At 40.3% G+C, this 13,544-nt stretch overlaps 1 long non-coding RNA gene across 2 annotated transcripts in view; it reads left to right on the top strand.

Annotated features, from left to right (window-relative positions):
- The window catches only part of LOC108518242 (uncharacterized), a 51,714-nt gene that overhangs the window by 23,871 nt on the left and 14,299 nt on the right, over positions 1 to 13,544 (top strand). The window contains exon 4 of one of the 2 annotated variants that reach the window (XR_001882322.1): positions 5,679 to 5,715. The exons of the other annotated variant lie outside the window; for it this stretch is intronic. This is a non-coding gene — a long non-coding RNA (uncharacterized LOC108518242). Of the gene's footprint in view, positions 1 to 5,678; positions 5,716 to 13,544 lie in introns of those variants that run through there. 2 annotated transcript variants of the gene reach the window in all.

Here is a 13,544-nt window from a genome sequence, read left to right as displayed (position 1 = left end):
AGATGGGCTGGGAATCTAGGGCTTCTTGGGTGACAAATACAAATTGGGTAGAGGGCACATGGAGATTTGCCATGCTGGTCTAAATCAGCACAATCAACATAAATGTAGTAAAAACCATACAGATAATTTTAAATCTTCTATTGACCTTACTAGAAAAGAAACAAGTAAACTTAGTTTAATAGTATGTTTTGTTATCCAATGTATGCAAAATATTATTTCTTTTCTTGTTGTTGTTTTTGCAAATTTCTTAAAAAAAAAAAAATAGAGACAGGGTCTTGCTATGTTGACCAGGCTGGTCTCAAACTCCTGGCCTCAAGCAATCCTCCCACCTCAGCCTCCCAAAGTGTTGGGACTACACGAATGAGCCATCACACCTAGCCCCAAATATCATTTCAACATACAATCAGTATAAACATTACTGAGATATTTGACATCCTTTTTTTTTTTTTTTTTTTTTTTTTTTTTTTTTTTTTTTTTTTTGAGACCGAGTCTCGCTCTGTCGCCCAGGCTGGAGTGCCATGGCTGGATCTCAGCTCACTGCAAGCTCCACCTCCCGGGTTCCCGCCATTCTCCTGCCTCAGCCTCCCGAGTAGCTGGGACTACAGGCGCCTGCCACCTCGCCCGGCTAGTTTTTTGTATTTTTTAGTAGAGACGGGGTTTCACCGTGTTAGCCAGGATGGTCTCGATCTCCTGACCTCGTGATCGGCCCGTCTCGGCCTCCCAAAGTGCTGGGATTACAGGCTTGAGCCACCGCGCCCGGCGACATCCTTATTTTTTGTAGTTAGTCTTCCAAGTTTGGTGTGCATTTTACACTTCAAGCACATCCCAGTTCAGAGCAGACACATTTCAAGCGCTCGGTAACCATATGTGCAGTGGACTATGCAGGTCTAGGTGGTGGTGATGAGGTTGCAAAAGTTGAATGGTTTCTACAGAACATTCCTTTCAGAATACAAACGTACTATAATATATTCAATCTTAAGGCAGCTATATATGATTATATAGAATTATATTCTTATTTAACCCAATATAGCTTTTCCAGAAAAAGTGTCATGAAAGTCTTAGTCCTGTGCTCTGCTAAAGTCCAAAAATTCCTTGTCGGCCACACTTATCTAATAGAGATTCGTCTGGCGTGAATTTCTTGGTGAACCTGTGTGAGCATCAGCTTCCAGAGGTGTCTGTTTCTTTTTTCTGTGTATTCTCGTGCCAGTCTTTTAACAATCCAGTCTGCCTCCTTGCTTTCATCTGTGTGGAGGTGATCTTTTCTTATTTTCTGACAGTTGAAGTTACTCTGTGGAAGAAAGGACGATGGGAAAGCCAGCAACCACTTGCCATGTAAGTGGTAGCAAAGCTGGATTTAATTTATTAGACCTGATATTGGGATACCAGATTATTGTAAGCAAGAAAGGGCTTGTAGTCTTTGTCGAGGATCACGTGACAAGGGATAGGCCAATCTACCGTGGAAATGACTTGAAACTAAGTTGCCAAAGAGGGGGTGGTTGGAGGGCAATGTCTAGATGAAAGGGCACCAACAAAGATGAAGGAAAGGATGTTATGGAGAGAGAAGTAACAGAGAAGAGTGCCCTCAGACATGCTCGCAGAAGAAAATCAGGAAGTCAACTGGGGAAAAAAAAGTTTGTGTAGATATCTTCTCTGTCTACGTCCTGTTGCTCAGAGTGGGAAAGAAGCAATCTGATATTTTACCACAGGGAAATAGACATGGCTTCATAGATGACACCAAGTGGTGGTAGAATAAAACTGATAACTGGAGTTAAGGAATGAGAGTGTAGTTCTTTTTCAAAAGAAACTGACCTGGGAGTATGCTCTTTTGCTTGCTCAGCTGGAAAAACATTTAAAAGCTCCCTCTTCAAACAGACAGCTTCGGTAGCCCCAGACCCAGGCAAACTCTGTCAGTGTCCAGGCCATTAGGACAGGATTTTAAAACAGGATTCTCACATCACGGCTCTACGTTGGAACACTGAATCAGATTATCTTTATCAGACAGTCTACACTCTATTCCCTCTCTTGTTCTGGTTTTATGCATTGCTGTGCTATACTTTGAATACATAATTTGTCAGTAGAGCACAGATTTTGTGAATCAGGCACATCCATGTTAAACCTGGGTCCATCATTTCCCACATGGTGACATCATGCCTATTAGCTGAGCTTAGTCTCTATCCTCCTCTACGAAATGAGGGTAATGCAGCGTACTCCCTGGGGCTCTTATGAGGCTCCTGGGGCTATTATGAGGCTTAGGGATGACATCTACGAAGGGCTTGGCACCAATGGGCATTCAATGAATGCTAGTTGGGTATTGAGACTATGGACTCAATTTAGACAAGGATTTTTCATGTGATTTAGCTGGTTATTATACAGAAGAAAACAGAAGAGATCATAATGTGATAGTTGGCTGAAACAGTCTGAGTTGTACTTCAGTGAATTCTGGTCGGGGCCTTCGAAATAGACAAAGGAAAAGTGAGAGCCAGGCTGGGACATCTTCATCAAAAGCTTGCCATGATTCTTGTTCAAGTATTGGGAGGATTCTGATGGGTGGCCTTTAGTCTGACATATTTCAGCCTCGACTCTCTTTCTCATCATCTAACTGAGCTATAATTCACATACCATACAATTCACTCATTTAAACTGTACAATTTAATAGTTTTTAGTGTATTCACAGAGGAGTGCCACCATCACCACAGGCAATTTGAGGGCATTTTCATCACTTCAAAAATAAACTGCTCTGCTTCTCCCTCCCCCAGCCCTAGGCAACCACTAATCTACATGCTTTCTCTGTAGATTTTCTCGTTCTGGGTATTTTATATAAATGGAATCATACATTATGTGGTCTTTTGTGACTGGCTTCTTTCACTTAACATAATGTCTTCAAAGTTCATCCATGTTGTATCACGTATCAGTACTTCATTTCTTCTTATGACCAAATGCTGTTCCATTGGATGGTATACCTTATTTCGTTTGTCTCTTCATCAGTCGATGGACATTTGGGTTGTCTCCACCTTTTGGCCATTATGAATATTGTTGCTGTAAACATATGTGCATAAGGCCGGGCCCGGTGGCTCAGGCCTGTAATCCCAGCACTTCGGGAGGACGATGCGGGCGGATCATGAGGTGAGAAGATGGAGACCATCCTGGCTAACACGGTGAAACCCATCTCTACTAAAAATACAAAAAATTAGCTGGGCGTGGTGGCTCCGGCCTGTAATTGCAGTGCTAAGGGAGGCCGAGACAGGCAGATCACGAGGTCAGGAGATCGAGACCGTCCTGGCTAACATGGTGAAACCCCGTCTCTACCAAAAATACAAAAAAATTAGCCGGGAGTGGTGGCTGGAGCTTGTAGTCCCAGCTACTCGGGAGGCTGAGGCAGGAGAATGGCGTGAACCCGGGAGGTGGAGCTTGCAGTGAGCCGAGATCACGCCACTGCACTCCAGCGTGGGCGACACAGCGAGACTCCATCTCAAAAATAAAAATTAAAAAAAGTGCATAAGTATTTGTGTGGACATTAAAAATAAAAAATTTTGGCCGGGCACGGTGGCCCACACCTGTAATCCCAGCACTTTGGGAGGCCGAGGTGGGTGGATCACGAGGTCAGGAGATCGAGACCATCCTGGCTAACACAGTGAAACCCCGTCTCTACTAAAATACAAAAAATTAGACGGGCGCGGTGGCGGGCGCCTGTAGTCCCAGCTACTTAGGAGGCTGAGGCAGAAGAATGGCGTGAACCCGGGAGGCGGAGCTTGCAGTGAACCAAGATCGCACCACTGCACTCCAGCCTGGGAGAGAGAGTGAGACTCCGTGTCAATAAATAAATAAATAAATAAATAAATAAATAAATTCCCTTGAGTATGTGCCTAGGAGTAGAATTGCTGGGTTTTAGCCTTCTCTTGGTTTTCCTGTTACAGGGAAGATCAAGAGTTAAGGACTCTACCCTTATCCCCCTAAAAAACTTTCCTGTAAGAATCCTAAGTTAATAATGACTGAGCACCTACTACATACTGGCTACCATTCTAGGCACTGGACCGCTTCGCTAGGCACATCTCTCCCAGGTCAAGATGGAGCCTGACACTAGTGACAACTTTTATTCACAACAGGCATAATTGTAGGCTACCTTATGGGAACATCTGGTATGCCAACTTATAGGGTCGCTTTGATACTTTGAGTATCATGCTTTTTCTGTTTACTTGTGTACATCTGCCTTTAGTTAGAGGCTGTAAATGTGGTTCAAAAATAAAGATGTAGGGCCGGGGGCACGGTGGCTCATGCCTGTAATCCCAACGCTTTGGGAGGCTGAGGCGGGCAGATCACTTGAGGTCAGGAGTTCGAAACCAGCCTGGTCAACATAGTGAAACCCTGTCTCTACTGAAAGTACAAAAATTAGCCAGGCGTGGTGGTGCATGCCTGTAATCCCAGCAACTTGGGCGGCTGAGACAGGAGAATCGCTTGAACCTGGGAGGCGGAGGTTGTAATGAGCCAAGATCGCACCACTGCACTCCAGCCTGGGTGACAGACGGAGACTCTGTCTCAAAATAAATAAATAAATAAGATTTAAGAATAAAAATAAAGATGTATGACTTTCTTTGTTGTTGTCGTTTTGAGACAGGATTTCACTCTGCAGTCCAGGCTGGAGTGCTGTGGCACAATCCTAGCTCACTACAGCCTTGAACTCCTAGGCTGGAGTGATCATCTTGCCTCAGCCTCCCAGACAACTGGGACAACAGGTGCACACCATCACGGCTGGTGAATTTTTTTATTTTTATTTTTATTTTTTAGAGACAGGGCCTTGCTGTGTTGCTCAGGCTGGTCATAAACTCCTGGCCCCAAGCGATCCTTCCACTTTGACCTCCCAAAGCACTGGGATTGTAGGCATGAGCCTCCACACCCAGTGCAGACGTACAACTTTTAAAAATGAAGAGAGGAACTCATGGGCACTACTGGCATACATCTAAGAATAAAATGTGAACAAGCAGGTTGTTGTATTATAACAACTTGGTTAATACAATATGGTATTGATGAGATGCTCCCAACTCATCTTGGAATAACTGAACGATGCTACCTGAAAAGTAGATATGAGTAGGAAGTGGAGGTATACAGGGGCTGGGGTGGGGCAAGGAGGATTTCCAGGCATGGAGAAAAGTGTAAACTAAGACATAGCTTATGTGAGAAATAAGCACAGTACAAGTAGTCTAGTGTTGCTGGATCATAAGGGCTTCTGGGATCAAGAATCTTCAGAGAAGGAGAGATATAATTGCTTAATATATAGCTCACCAATGGGATTATGCAATGATTTATAACTGTCCCCCAGATAGCTGTGTGACATCAGACATGCCATTAACATCTCTGTGCCTCATTTGTCATCAAATGCTGTGTGGGAATAAAATGTCATGAATTATCTCCTTTCTAAAGTGACACATGAATTGCTGAAAAAAGAAAAATTAAGTTCTAAAGAACTTTCTTTCTTTCTTTCTTTCTTTCTTTCTTTCTTTCTTTCTTTTCCTTCCTTCCTTCTTCCTTCCTTTTTCTTCTTTCCTTTCTTGTTCCTCCCTTCCCCTCCCCTCCCCCCTCCCCTCCCCTCCCCTCCCCTCCCCTTCCCCTCCGCCCCTCCCCTCCCTCCCCCTCCCCTCCCCTCCCCTTCCCTTCCCTTCCCTTCCCGTCTTTTTTTGAGACAGAATCTCGCCCAGGCTGTTCCCCAGGCTAGAGTGCAGTGGCGTGATCTCGGCTCACTGCAAGCTGTGCCTCCCAGGTTCAAGTGATTCTCCTGCCTCAGCCTCCTGAGTAGCTGGGACTACAGGCGCCCACCACCATGCCCGGCTGATTTTTTGTATTTTTAGTGGAGATGGGGTTTCATCGTGTTAGCCAGGATGGTTCTCGATCTCCTGACCTCATTATCCACCCTCCTCGTCCTCCCAAATTACTGGGGTGCTGGGATTACAGGCGTGAGCCACCACACCCGGCCTAAGAACTTTCTAATATTGTCCTATATGTAGCCAAGTCTTGTGCAGATAAAATGATATAGAGGAGATGTGTCACAGATTAGACTCTAGATTAAACAGGTTAAAGTTAAAAAACCCTTTAAGAAGTGAAGGACTTTCTAACTGGCTGGTAACTGATGCCTCAAGGATGCTATCCCACTCATGCCATGACCTGGAGAAAACATTTCCCAAACCCCAAGCTCAAGTCTGCACTTATCCTTCCCCAACAACACCCTTCATGACTCATGGAAAGGGCACACCTTCTATCTAACCGTAAATCCTCCTGTAATAGTAGTTTTGGAACATTTGGTGTGTCTCTGAAGATCGTGGATTGTTCATAACGTTCTGAGCCCATCCAGCCATCCAATAGTACGAATTTCTTCACAGATCATATGGTTACTATGAACTTCTGTAATGTTTGGCTGTTTCCAGGTCTTTAAGATCTTAGAGGATGCTCCATCAGGAGCCACATCACGTTTTATTCTGAGATGTACACCAACAGTATCACGAGTTCCTCTCTTCCTATTTGAAGGCTGTACATCTTTATCTTTGATCTGTGTTTACTGCCTCTACCTCATGGCAGCCATACACAAGCAAATTGAAGGAGCACTCCCAGGACCACAGCAACCCTTTAAGTTGGGCAAATGCCAGCCAACATATGCCAGCCTCCAGAGCCTTTGCGCTCATTTACAATTTCACATAGAGCAATAAGGAAGACCAAGAGGTTGCCTTGATACCTACACACAACTATTCCTAAATAGTGGACTCAGTCATAAGTGTATGTAAGCAAAAGGAGCAAAGAGACAGGGCATTTCCGATTCTTGCATCCATTTGATTCACCTGCAAGGTTGTCTTGGTTCTTTAACAGTCATCCCCATGAAAGAGCAACAAGAACATGGAAATGAGCAGGGAAGAAGGCATGGTGGGATCTGTAATACCTTAAATGTAAGGGGCACAGAAAGTAAAGACAGAGGCTCACTCACTGTAATATCAAAGCCCAGGTTTAAATTAAGTAACTGAAAGTCTATGTTCCAAAGTTGCTCTGAGATTATACAGCAGTGGATTCTCCATTGCAATGCTCCCTGAGAAGGGCTTATGCTAACACCAGTCCACAGCCGTTAATGAAGGGGAGTGAAACTTTGACCTGTGCTGGTATATCTACTGTTGACTTACGTGGTACAGAGGTTGCCTAAATTATCACTATTTGTGACATAAAAGTTTGAAAGTTGTAATATCTGCTAAAACTTGCACAGTGGCTATCATTGATGGAATGCCATTTCCCAAATTAAATTCATAGGATAAGGCTGTGTTTGGAATTTAAGTTTTTATTACGAGCATTGGTTAAGTACAGTTGACGTTTGAACAATGAGGGGGTTAAAGGTGCTGAGACTTTGCATGTAAATTTTGACTGCCCCAAATCTTAACTACTAATAGCTGACTGTTAACTGGAAGCCTTACCAATAGCATGAAGAGTTAACACATATTTTGCATGCTATACGTATTATATACTGTATTCTTGCAATAAAATATGCTAATGAAAAGAAAATGTTATTAAGAAAATCATAAGAAAGAAAATATATTTACTGTTCATTAAATGGAAATGGATCACAAAAGTCTTCATCCTCATCATCTGCAGGTTGTATAGGCTGATGAAGAGGGGAAGGAGACGTTGGTCTTGCTGTCTCAGGGGTGGCAGAGATAGAAGAAATGGAGGAGGTAGAAGGGAAGTCAGGAGAGGCAGGCACACTTGGTGTAACTTTTCTTGAGAAAAATCCCCTATAAGTGATCTGTGCTGTTCAAACCCATGCTGTTCAAGGGCCAACTGTATTCTGTTTTCATCTGCATCATAATTCTTTACTTCTCCAGTCATGGGTTACCAAATTACTACAGTTTTGTTGTTTTAAGTAATGTGTTTACATATTTAAAAAATGATGGATACATATATTACTAAGACAATAAAACTAGACCACCAATCCATAGAGAGTTCTATTTTTCTTTTGGTAAAATAAAACCTCAGAAAACAACCCTACTAGTAGGCCTGTGCACCCACCTTCCTGTGTTCTGAGTGTTGGCTGTGAAAACCCCACAACTACCCCATTCGATGGAGAATTGTCTTCCGTAGACTTGGGCTGCCTCACTGTAAGTTGCCTTGGGTGGTATGTATCCACCCCAACCGTGGGCAGCACACACCCAGTTAATTGATTGGTGTGAAAATCGTGCTTTTTTGCCTTAAGTTGGGACAGTTTTCCTGGTGTCATTCTTGTTCCTAAAAGAAGTTTAGGAACCTCAGGCTGAGGCCAGACTTCCGCCGTAACCATAACCTGCATTTGCTTCTCCTCCTACCCTTTTCTGCTTCGCTCACCTTCTTGCTAGTTTCTTCCTAAACATTCCCTCAAGAAACCACTTGCATTAGAACCTCTATCTCAGCTTCTGCCTCCAGGACTCTGTGAAAGCATCCACTAGTCCCAAATGGCAATAAAGATTAAAACACATTAAAATAAAAGGATTTAACCGCTTTCAAATAGAGGGCACTCATTTACAAAGTAGTAAAGGATACACATTTAATTATATAAAAATATGCATAGATGTTTGGAAATTTTGACATGTAGTCACAGAATAATGTGAAAATTATATACAATTATTGACATTCAAATAGCAGAAACATAGAAAGTCAAAGGTTGGCCATGGATGACCCTCATCAAGGGCAAATGTGTGCATCTATGCCCTTATATTTAATGGCAATGAACTTGTCAGCTACATCCTGTTTGACATTTACAGAATGATGTGTGATAATGGGATATCGATGAATTCATTAGCATTATGAATCATTCATAAATAGAATCTTTAGCACATTTTGTTAAGTGTGAACTAAAATATGTTGTTTGGAGAGGACAAAGATTACAAATGTTTTAAATTCGGTTCCCAAAGGGCAAGGACAGTTAAACAGTCACATTCCACCCTAAATGATGGAAAGGTAGAATATACTTCTTCTCAGTCATGTTATGCTCATGTGGCCAGTTGGGCCAGAGGAGTTTAGGAAAATTCAGAGAAGTATGAAGCTTGAGGATGAGCATAAAGCTAAACACCAGGCACTGAGTCAGACACTGGACAGGAAGTTCTTTTCTGATTTTTCTGATGAAAAGACTGTACAGTTGAGATTAAGGTTCATTAATTTATTGATTCAACCAATATTTAGAGAGCACTTCTTACGTGCTGGGTCCTGTGGTTGTTGCTGCAGTTACAAAGATAAGAGGCAGGAGAGTTCCCAAGCCAAGTATGCAGGATTGTGTCATTTCTCGTTCCATGCTTTTTGCTAATCATGTCTGGGGGTTTATAGGCTGTGTCTACATTTGTGTGGTTTCCTAGATATTTCAAATATTTAGAAATATCCAAGCCCCTTCCCATTGCCTTAAACTCTTCAGTTAATTCATATTCCAGAATTGGCACAGGGAAAAATGGATCTCTTCTTTCTCCCAGGAAAAAACCCCCACAAGCCTATAGTTCTGGTAAATTAATGTGTGAATATTCTTCATTAACTATTCTGTGTCTTATTTTTTTCCCCTGAAAAATGAAAATGTTACTTATACCCCTGAGAGTACTTTGGTGAATATTAGTATCCAAAGTGCAAAATTCTTTGAGATTCTGGGGAACAAGAACTCCCCCATGGAGAGATTAAACTATCTTCTGTTATATGTTATAGCGTTCACTATCTTGATGTATTTCCTCTTGTTAATCTCTAACCCATCCAATAACCATAGAGACTAGTAATTGTGAATATCTTTTTATTGTATCTAATTTCTTGTAACTTTGAGGATTTTGTTTTATTAAATTAAATATATTATTTGTACATGTAATTTTGCTGCATAGAACAACTAGAATTCTGGATAAGTAGCATGAATGTTAATTTCCTAGAGAATAGGAGTTTATTATTTGCTAATATGGCTTATTACATTCTGATGAATATTTTGACTATAATCTGAGTTGAATTGATAGGAATAAATTTTCCAAGTACTTAAAAATTATTTATGATGGGTCTTTTGTAGCGTTTTCCTTTTTATAAAACCACACCATCCGAGAAGAGCTTCGTACTTCTGTGTCTTAACTTGTGAAAACAATTTATTTATTTATTTATTCATATTAGAGATGGAGCCTCACAATGTTTCCCAGGATGGCCTCAAAATTCTAGGCTCATGTGACCCTCCCGCCTCAGCCTCCCAAGTAACTGGGACTACAGATGCCCACTGCTGTCCCTGACTATCTATATGAATTATCTTTATCATTGAAAACTTAGGCCAGGCGAGATGGCACATGCTTGTAATCCTAGCACTTTGGGAAGCTGAGGCAGGTGGACTACTTGAGCCCAGGCGTTCAAAACCAGCCTGGGCAACATGGTGAAATCCTGTCTCTGAAAAAATAAAAAAAAATTAGTCAGGGGTGGTGGTGCACACCTGTGGTCCCAGCTATTCAGGAGCCTGAAATAGAAGGATTGCTTAAGCCTGGGAGGTTGAGGCTACAGTGAGCTGAGATGTCACCAATGCCTTCCAGCCTGGGTAAGAGAGTGAGACCCTGCCTCAAAAAAAAAAAAAAAAAAAGAAAAAGAAAAAGAAATTTGACCAGTGTGTTTGTGCTGGTGTCAGTTTAATACCTATAGAGACTCTTGGAATTTATGGGATGTTGAATTTTTAAAAATTCATTTGTATTAAGTAGACATTTTATAAAAGAGTAAATACCAACTAAAATAATAATATTTTATCTGATGTTACCAAAGTGTTCTTCATTTCAACATTCCATCCCTGAGCAAGTTAACTTCTGAGGAATGAATTATATTACCTAGCAACCTCCATCCATCTTACCACATTGTTAAAAGCCTACATTCTGCAAATAATTCACATAATAAAACAATGGGCATAAATTAAGTTATACATTTAAGTAATATATACATAATTAAATTATATATACCAAGAAACATTAAACTTTTAAACAATTATAACCAAATTCGTTGCTCATTTGTTCTAAATTGATATTTACATCTTTATTGTTAATTTCTAAGAAAAGCCTTAATAAGCAAAATAACCTAGGAGTATCCTGAATTAGCAAATGTATGTTTTATAGAAATTCTACATTTTATAGATTCTATCACTGCCTCTGTAGTACATGCATTTTTATATTTACTGATTCACTGGTATCCTATAAATAGCCTGGATTTTTAGTATAATTTATACTACTAGAATTGGTCCTCAGGTGTGCATATCAGGAGACAAACACAGTGATGGTTGACATATAGCAGGCTTTTAGCTCACTAAAAATGCTCTTTTTAAAAGCAGGTTCAAAATTGGCAGCATGAATTGAAAGAATGCAGAAATAACATGTTTGCTTATAGTGGATAAGTTTTGTACTCTTCCATAGAAAACTTCTACAAATTTAAGACAAGTTACCCAGCTTGTTGACAAGTTATGAGGCCATATGAAAAGCAAAGAAACAACAAAAAACTAGGCACTATAAAAAAGTAAAAGGAAATTAAAGTTGGTCATTGTAATTTAATTAAGACAATAGTTTGAATGCAAATAAAGACATAAGGCTAATTCAATGGAACGTTAGAAATTGTCTTGCTTGGTACTGTAATTTATATAGGCAGGAATGGAGACATACTGAGGTTAAGTTTTCATCCAAAGTCACCATTACATAGTGGCAGAGCTGGCTCCTCTCTCTTGTTGAGTCTTCTTTTCACTGCATGGCATTGCCTCTTATAAACAGGACGTGGTGTCAGTTAATTGTAATTGCTTAAGAAAAATCAATTGAAAAAATGGTGAATTGTAATTACATATGGGCTGAAATAACATTAGTATAATCAGGACGATTTGGGGGAGGAAACACCAATCTAGAACATCTATTTCAACCTTGGCAAGCCAGAATGACAATCTGCAACTTTATTTTTTACCAGTTATCACTTACTGGTGTAATGAAATAAATGCTACCAGTAAAATTTAATTATTAAATCAAATTTTTAAAAAATGTGTATACATGTTTAAATCACATTGTACAAAGGAAAGAAAAGGAGTTGTATTGTTTTCAGGCATAAAATCATTTCCTTCTTCCTTTTAATTTGATGTGAGACTAGCTTGTTTCATAGTCAAATTTGTATGGAAATGCCCAGAGAGGGCAAAACAAGGAGCTTAACAGATGTCATTTTGCTCTTCTATGAAGCTAAATAGAACTGTAGTTTATTGAATGATTTCTCTTACTTCTACTTCTGCTTGAATGTAGATTAGGGGATGGATAGTAGCTGAGTCCAATTTAATTTGTTCATTTACTCTCCATTTGATTTATTTATATCATGTGATAAATTAATCAGTTTGTTTTAATCTACACTCTGTATAGGATTTACAATAAGAACATCATTTAAAGTACGGAGTGCGGCCGGGCGCGGTGGCTCAAGCCTGTAATCCCAGCACTTTGGGAGGCCGAGACGGGCGGATCACGAGGTCAGGAGATCAAGACCATCCTGGCTAACATGGTGAAACCCCGTCTCTACTAAAATACAAAGAACTAGCCGGGCGACCTGGCGGGTGCCTGTAGTCCCAGCTACTAGGGAGGCTGAGGCAGGAGAATGGCGTGAACCCGGGAGGCGGAGCTTGCAGTGAGCTGAGATCCGGCCACTGCACTCCAGCCTGGGCGACAGAGCGAGACTCTGTCTCAAAAAAAAAAAAAAAAAAAAATAAAGTACGGAGTGCAACTCTTACAGGTTATATATATTCATTTTATTTTATGAAAATTTAACGTCATACACTTATACATTTAATTATATATACCAAATATTTATAATAGTTCATCAAGCTTGACATTTTTTGAAACAAGAATAAAATAGCAAGAAAGTCAGAAGAAAAGTACAAAGAATTTTTGCTCCCTCTCCTCATCCATTTGAAAGCAAATTGCCAACACGATGCCTTACGACCCCAGAAAGCCTCGGTAGATTACAAATGAAGACACTGTCATACAACAAAATACAACCATTGAAATCAGGAAATTAACCTTGATATTATTAACATCAAGCTTGCCAGTTGGCCCAATTATGTCCTGTGTAGAAAGAGGATCCAGTTTAGAATCATGGGGTGCATATTACTACCCTGTCTCTTAAGCATTTGTAGGCTTTGGAAAGTTTAAATTTTTTCTTGAATTTCATAAATTTGACAATTCTGAAACTCATGGGCTAGGTATTTTGTGGACTATCTCTCAATATGAATTTGGCTGATTTTGTCTCATGATTAAATCTATGCATCTTTGGCAGGGATATCACAGAAATAATGCTGCTCCCTCATTACATACTGTCTGTGGTACACAACTGTGACTTGTTGATGTCTCTGTGATAACTGGGTTAAGGTGGTGATTGCCAGGTTTCTCCACAGTAGTTTATTCTTTCCTCTTTAAGAAATAATAAGTATTTCATGGTGAAGTACTTTAAAACTCTGCAAAAATCTCATTCCTTTTCCAACTTTCATGTTATTCATTTTTTTCTTTATATCTTTTTTCTTTCTTTCCTTCTTTTTTTTTTTTTTTTTTTTTTTT

The sequence above is a fragment of the Rhinopithecus bieti genome, unplaced genomic scaffold, assembly GCF_001698545.2.
Source record: "Rhinopithecus bieti isolate Rb0 unplaced genomic scaffold, ASM169854v2 scaffold_1295, whole genome shotgun sequence".
NCBI classification, from domain to species: domain Eukaryota; kingdom Metazoa; phylum Chordata; class Mammalia; order Primates; family Cercopithecidae; genus Rhinopithecus; species Rhinopithecus bieti.
This window is presented reverse-complemented; position numbering and strand designations above follow the sequence as displayed.